At 41.8% G+C, this 7,151-nt stretch overlaps 1 pseudogene; it reads right to left on the bottom strand.

Annotated features, from left to right (window-relative positions):
- Positions 1-2,151: 2,151 nt before the first annotated feature.
- Positions 2,152-4,789, bottom strand: LOC101002095 (annotated as a pseudogene).
- Positions 4,790-7,151: the final 2,362 nt, after the last annotated feature.

Genomic DNA, 7,151 nt, shown 5'->3' with positions numbered 1-7,151 from the left:
CCTTCTCACAAGATATTTTCCTACTTTCTCTAATAAATCTGTGTTTCTTTACTTACAACTGCCTTGGTAAATTCTATTACCCCTGCACCACTGACCCAGCTAGTCATCGCTCACCTGTGACAAAAATATATTGAAGAAACAGATGAAAATGTCCAATTGCCTCACATTTTGAAGAATAAATAGATGTATTTAGAAAGGTTATACCATGATAATTCCATTAAACCAAAATGAAGGCCTTGTTTGTCATAATCAGGACACTCAAAAAAAAAAACAAAAACAAAAACAAAAAGTCCTCAAAGTCAGGAAATGTCTAATTTCTCTGTTTTGCTTCTTTTAAAATCTACACTGGGCCAGGCATGGTGGCTTATTCCATCATTTTGAGAGGCCAAGATGGGAGGATCATTTGAAACCAAGAGATCGAGACCACCCTAGGCAATATCGTGAGACCCCATCTCTACAAAAAAAATTAAAAATTAGCTGGGCATGGTGGTGTGCACCTGTAGATACAACTAATTGGGAGTCTGAGATGGGAGGATTGCTTGAGTTTAGGAGTTCAACGCTGCAGTGAGCCATGATCACACCATTGCACTCCAGCCTGGGTGACAGAGCGAGACCCTATCTCAATCAAGCAAGCAATCAATAATCTTCACTGGAAATGATCCCTTGATGTATTAGTTTGTTTTCACACAGCTGATAAAGACATATCTGAGACTGGGCAATTTACAAAAGAGGTTTTTTGGACTTACAGTTAGTTCCACGTGACTGGGGAGGCCTCAAAATCAAGGGAAGGTAAAAGGCCCATCTCACATAGTGGCAGACAACAGAAGAGAGCTTGTGTAGAGAAACTACCCTTTTTAAAACCATCAGATCTTGTGAGACTTATTTATTATCAGGGGAACAGCAGGGGAAGGATCTGAGCCCATGATTCGATTACCTCCCACCGGGTCCCTCCCACAACACATGGGAATTCAAGATGAGATTTGGGTGGGGACACAGCCAAACCATATCACTTGATAAGTGATATGTGACACTTTTCTATTCTTGGCATTTTAAACATCAGTGTGAGTCTTTTGGTGAGAGGGCAAATATATGGAGCACGGACCAGGTGCAGAGCTGACCCACAGTAAGAAGGCTCCAGAATTTTTATTTAAATGATAACAAATGAGATTAGTATATAATATGAACCCTGTAAACCACGTGTTTCACTATCAAATGATCAAGGAGTAAACATTTTAAGTGCATTGATGGTTTGGTAGATCTTGGCATGGTCTAAGGTGTGTGGTTTTCTGCTGTGAATGGATGACTAAAATCTACTCCAACTGGACTATTATTGTTTCCCCAGCCCCTCCCACTCCTTTATGGATCCCACCTGTGGCAAAGGAATTAGCTTATTTCCAAATAAAAATTAGATAATTAGTTTGATGTATCAACAAATACATAAACTGTATAAAGTTTCTCCTATTAAATCTTTCAAAATCTGCACATAATACCACAAAATTTACGTCTTATACTGTGTGAACGACCATGTTAGTGTCATTAGTACTCAGATATTTGTACCTGAATGAGGTTCATGATGGGACTAGGAAATCTTAGAAAATATCAGCAAAATATCAACCACTCAAAAGACCTAGGTTTATTCTTTCATTTACTATGACTTGGACCAACTATTTATACTCTCTAAATTTCAGTTTACTCATTTATAACACAAGAATGCTAATCCCACCTTATAGAAATATTGTGTTAAATGAGATAATGTATGTAAGAAAACTGCCACATAAAAATATTAAGAAAAATGTTATTGTGAATAATAATACTATTTATGATATTCCCAATTTATTAAAAATATTTACTGAGGACTAAACATACATCAGGCACTGCTCCACCCTGTTGATACTAAGACGCATTCATTTGACTCTAGAGAAAAATAAACTCTTTTTTTTTTTTTTTTTTTTTTTTTTTGAACAGGGTCTGGCTCTATCCCCCAGGCTGCAGTGCAGTGGCACCATCTCAGCTCACTGCAACCTCGGCTTCCCAGGTTCAAGCCCTTCCCAGGGCTCATGCCTCAGCCCCCCACCAAGTAAATGGGACTACAGGTGCTCAACACCACACCTGGCTAATATATATATATATATATAAAATATATATGTATATATGTATATGTGTGTATATATGTATATATACATGTCAGTGCAAAATAATTTTAATCAAAGGATTGTACATTTTCTTCCCACATATCCTGCCTCGTATTAGGAAATGACATTATGATCTATTTCATAACAAGTAAAATATTACAAAATATTTTACAGGAAAATATTAAAAGTAACCCAAACACAAAAGGCAAGATGAAATAAACTGGCTTTTCAGAAATCTCTACTCCAGTGTCCACAGCACATAAGAAGACAGTCAAAACAAATAAGCAACTAAGATCCTCCTGATCACAAATTTCCAAAGGGGAAGAAACAGGATGAAGATAGTCATGTGAAAGGGAATGGATTTTAGCAGCACTGCTTCAATAACTGATCTATTCTGAATGAAATACCCTCTTTTATGTGCAGCAAATTCTGAACAAGGCTAAATTTTAGGATATTCCTTGAACTGAAATTAGAAAATACTCTGACAATGGAAGCAGCTCTTTCATCTAAGTTTAAAAAGGGCCTCTTTCTCCATGGGCTACTGTTGTGAACAGAGGCCTGTTCTGGCATCAAAAGCTGTCACAGTAGCCCTTCCATCTCTTTCATGAAAGCCTCATAGACATCATCCTTAGTTCGTACTGAGACAGGAACCGAAGGACCAGATTTGGGTGCTGCTTTGGCAAGAGGCACAGGAGAATTATCCTCTAACTTTCTTTGGGAAGCAGCAGTCGCCCTTTTATTCTCCCGACATACTCTCAATGCAGTGGGCACAAATCGAGTAATCTCTGCCTTGGGATTAGTGATCTGTGGCTTGGCACTGATGGTTGTTGTGGCTTTCTTCTCAATGGTGGCTGCACTCGTATCATCTACCTTGGGTCGCTGAATCAAGTTGGGTGGGGCACTTAAAACCCCAGGGTTTGGCAAAGGAGCTGGTGGCAAAAGTCCAGGGGGGGCAGATCCCAACGGGAGGCACCAAAGGTGGGTGCATCATGCCAGGACAAAATATACTTGCGTTAGTAAGTATATTTGCTCTTGTATTTGGTATTTGGACTAAAAGCCAAAATGAGCTTATGGTGAAGCCTACAAACTCCAGGAATACCTGGAGGTGCAGGGGGAGGTATCCTTGGTGGGAGTCTCCGAGGAAGGAGACCAGGAGGCAGACCTGGAGGTGGACGTAGGAGACGTAGTAAAAGTTGGTGGTCGTGGAGGTAAAAGTCAGGGTAAAGGCTGAGTCCTGGCATTCCAGGTGGTCTCAGGAGGAGCTCCTGGAGGTGGTCCAGGAGGAAGGTCCATAGGTGGCCTAAGAGGCCGTAATGGTGAAGCAGGTGGTGATCCAAGAGGTAGTGGTCCTGGCATGGGTAGTGCTTGTATCTGAGAAGGAGGAACAGACTGAGGGGGAGTCTGCTGCTGTGAAGAAGCAGTGGATGTGCCATCAGAATGCGATTCCTCTTTATGCTGTTTTTATGGTTCCTTTTCTGCTTCAGAGTCAACAGAATCATCTTCATCACCATCCTCTGAAAATTCCTCTACTTCCCGTCCCTCCTCCGGGATTTCTTGACCTGCCATACGAAGCATCGTGGCTTGAAGAGGAGTCAGTTCCCTCATGTTCTTCTTTTCCTTCGATTTTCCAGGTATATCTGCAAACCATACACTCAGACCTGTCTTCTTTTCTTCATTGTTGTCTCTCTCACCATCATCACGGTGCACACTTTCTCAATCCGATCCGTCGGTGTCACTGTCATCAGTACTGTCATCATGCTTATCTTGATCCATGTCCTCAGGATAGCCATCATCTTCACTGGTGCTAAAAACATCATCATCACGACCTCACTGGGCAATTTCAGGACTATGTAATATGTCTTCATTTCACCTAGGAGGGGGAAGATCTAGGGCCAAACCCACTTTACGGCCATATATCTGCACGACTTGAGAAGGAGGTGGAAAACGGGGAGGACCAAGAGTTTTTCTGCCAGGGGGCAAATGTGGAACACCATGTCCCAAGAAGAGGAAGGATAGAAACTGCCCAAGCTGGAAGTCTATAGGCTGAGGGTTTCTTAAGGATGGAGGGTGACTGGACACCAGGACGTGGAATGTCCTGGATCCAAATGTTAGAAGGAGCCTGCGGCATATCTGGCAAAGGAATACTCTCCACTTCCACATGCTGAGCATGCTCCACAGCATCCAAATATTGATTAAGTTGAGCCCTCTTCTGTTCATACTCTATTTCTAGCTTTCTCAATTCTTTCTAAATATCTGGATTCTCTTTTTCATAGAGTCGTAGAATATGTTCAAAGGTTTCACGCAGCTATTTTTACACTTGTCTTTCTGTACTTTCTCATTTAATTGTGGCTGTTGCACTGGGTTAAACTCCATTTCATCCAATTTCTCCATGTCTCGGATCATCTGTTTGGGATCCTTCATCTTTAAAACTGCAGCTGGAACCATCATAAGCTGTTTTTTGTTCTTCAATTCTCTCTTCCGGGCTTCCTTTCGGGCTTGGTCTGTGGCGTTCATAAATTTTCCACTCTTGGTGGATGATGTAGATCCCCTTCCCATGTTGACAATTTGTATGGCTTACTTGTTCATTTAAAAAAGAAAAAAGAAAAAGAGGCCAGGCGCGATGGCTCACGCCTGTAATCCCAGCACTTTGGGAGGCCGAGACGGGCGGATCACGAGATCGGGAGATCGAGACCATCCTGGCTAACACGGTGAAACCCCGTCTCTACCAAAAATGCAAAAAAATTAGCCGGGCGCGGTTGCGGGCGCCTGTAGTCCCAGCTACCCGGGAGGCTGAGGCAGGAGAATGGCGGGAACCCGGGAGGCGGAGCTTGCAGTGAGCCGAGATCGCACCACTGCACTCCAGCCTGGACGACAGAGCGAGACTCCGTCTCAAAAAAAAAAAAAATTAAAATAAAAGAAAGAAAGAAAAAGAAAAACACTTCTGCTGTCCTCCCACGACTGCGAGAAGCCAGGAGGGGGTGATTCCCAGCCTCTTTCATTTCGTAAGGGCCTTCAACTCAGCCTCGCGCTCAACCCCTCAGCCCCACCATCTTGAAACCTCGCGCCCCTCGACAGTCCTTCGTCATTTCCCATTCTTCTGTCCCGCTGTCTCTCCAATTTTTGTATTTTTAATAGAGATAGGGTCTCGCCATTTTGGCCAAGCTGGTTTCAAACTACTGGCCTCAAGTGATCTGCCCGCCTTGGCCTCCGAAAGTGCTGAGATTACAGGTGTGAGCCACTGCATCCAGCCGAACATAGACTTCTTAATAAATGGTACAATCAAATATGCCTGGTTGTGTGATGTAAGTCTGCAGTGGGTTCAGTGAGAGCAAAAAACTTCAATTCTACCCAAAGAGGTGGTGTCATAAAGAACCGCACTGTATTAGTCATTGTCCCAGCAAGAGAGAGATAGCACACTCAAAAGCTACATTGCAAGTGTTTACTGGAAGGACTATTTAACGAGACAGGGCAGGGTTAAAGGGACTCACAGGGACGGTGAAGGTCCCAAGGATGAACAGGAATGGGAAGAAGTTAACACCCCCAGGCTGAAAAGGATGCAGAGGTTTGTTTCCAGTGTCAAGCAAAAGCTGTAGCCATGGGAGCTGTGGTGTTAGTTAGAGGAGCAAAGCCACTGCTAAACCACAGTCCAGCAGGGATGAAAGTGTGGGGAGGTGGAGGTCAAGTGATTCGGTTAGATGGTGAGGGCATTTAAGGGAGGTAGTACTACAAAAACAAAAATACAGAGGCGTGGGAGAAAACCATGTCACATTGCTGGAATTGGAGTGTAGGATGAAGTAGAAGTCAGATCATGAAGGGCCTAGTATATCGCGCCAAGGCATTTGGACTATATCCTATATAACCAATAAGAGCTGTGCCCCATAAATGACTAAAAGAATCTATTGCTAATTAAGTCTTTGTGTTTGTCTTGTGGGTTGGGTTGGGGGAGTGGGGGAGGGGGGGAGGTTGAGAGATCATTTTAAGTAGTTTGTGTCTGTTCCCCAGCTTAAGACTTTTCTGAACCAAGGCTGCTAATACAAATCACATATGTTATGGAGGACACTGTACCATTCCTCATTATTTTAGGGTAATGTATTTAGTTACACACTAAATTAACACTAATTGAAGTTGGAAGAGGTTCAGAAAGCAATTAAATATTATTTGGAATTGAACAGTGGAGTAGGATATGTTGCTCTTTCAATACGGAATTCATGCTGAATGATTGCACTGGGCTAAATTGACATTTTTCCCCTGAATTCCAGCAAGCAATCCTGTCTTCTTCACTTTTATCCAAATCACATGAAAACAAGAGAAGAGATGCAAATATAAGTATATTTGCTCTTGTATTCAGTATTTGGACTAAAGGCCAATATGAGCTTATGGTGAAGCCTACAAACTCCAAGTCACATAAGATGAATCATCTGTTCTGCTTCTTTCCTACTCTTGCCCATGGAAGTACAAGGGAGGTACTCAGAAGCTTGTTCAAAGAGAAAATTGAAAAATCGTTATTAAAAAGAGCTCTTAGACACTGTATCTATGGCTTTTTTGGTCCTGTTTATTATTATTATTTTTTTTTGTAAAAAGAGATAGAAAAGATACACTAATTTTCTTTGTATACAAACACACATTATAATTTGCAGCACTTTTTTACATAAAAAGCAGACATTCATTTTGCAGCAGATATTTTTGTGGCACAATCTGGGGCCACAGAGCAGCATGGCTCATACTAACCAATTATAATAATTAAACCCTCAGTTCTAGCTCTATTGGCTACTATAACCTGAACTAAAAATTAAGCCTGTTTGTGGAGGTTTTTTTTTTTTCTGTATGTATATTAGGTTTTATAGCATGAAAGAGTATCAAGTTATACTTGCTACCTAACTGTATTTTGGCCTAAGTCAGTTATTGCTTTCTATCCAGTTTTAGAGTGTTAAAAGCAGCAGACTAGCTTAACTTGTGGACAGTACGTGATGGTATGCACAGTTCTATTTGCTAAGCTTATATACATTCTGGATTTTGATC

Source organism: Papio anubis, chromosome 19, assembly GCF_008728515.1.
Source record: "Papio anubis isolate 15944 chromosome 19, Panubis1.0, whole genome shotgun sequence".
In the NCBI taxonomy this organism is placed as follows: Eukaryota; Metazoa; Chordata; class Mammalia; order Primates; family Cercopithecidae; genus Papio; species Papio anubis.
This window is presented reverse-complemented; position numbering and strand designations above follow the sequence as displayed.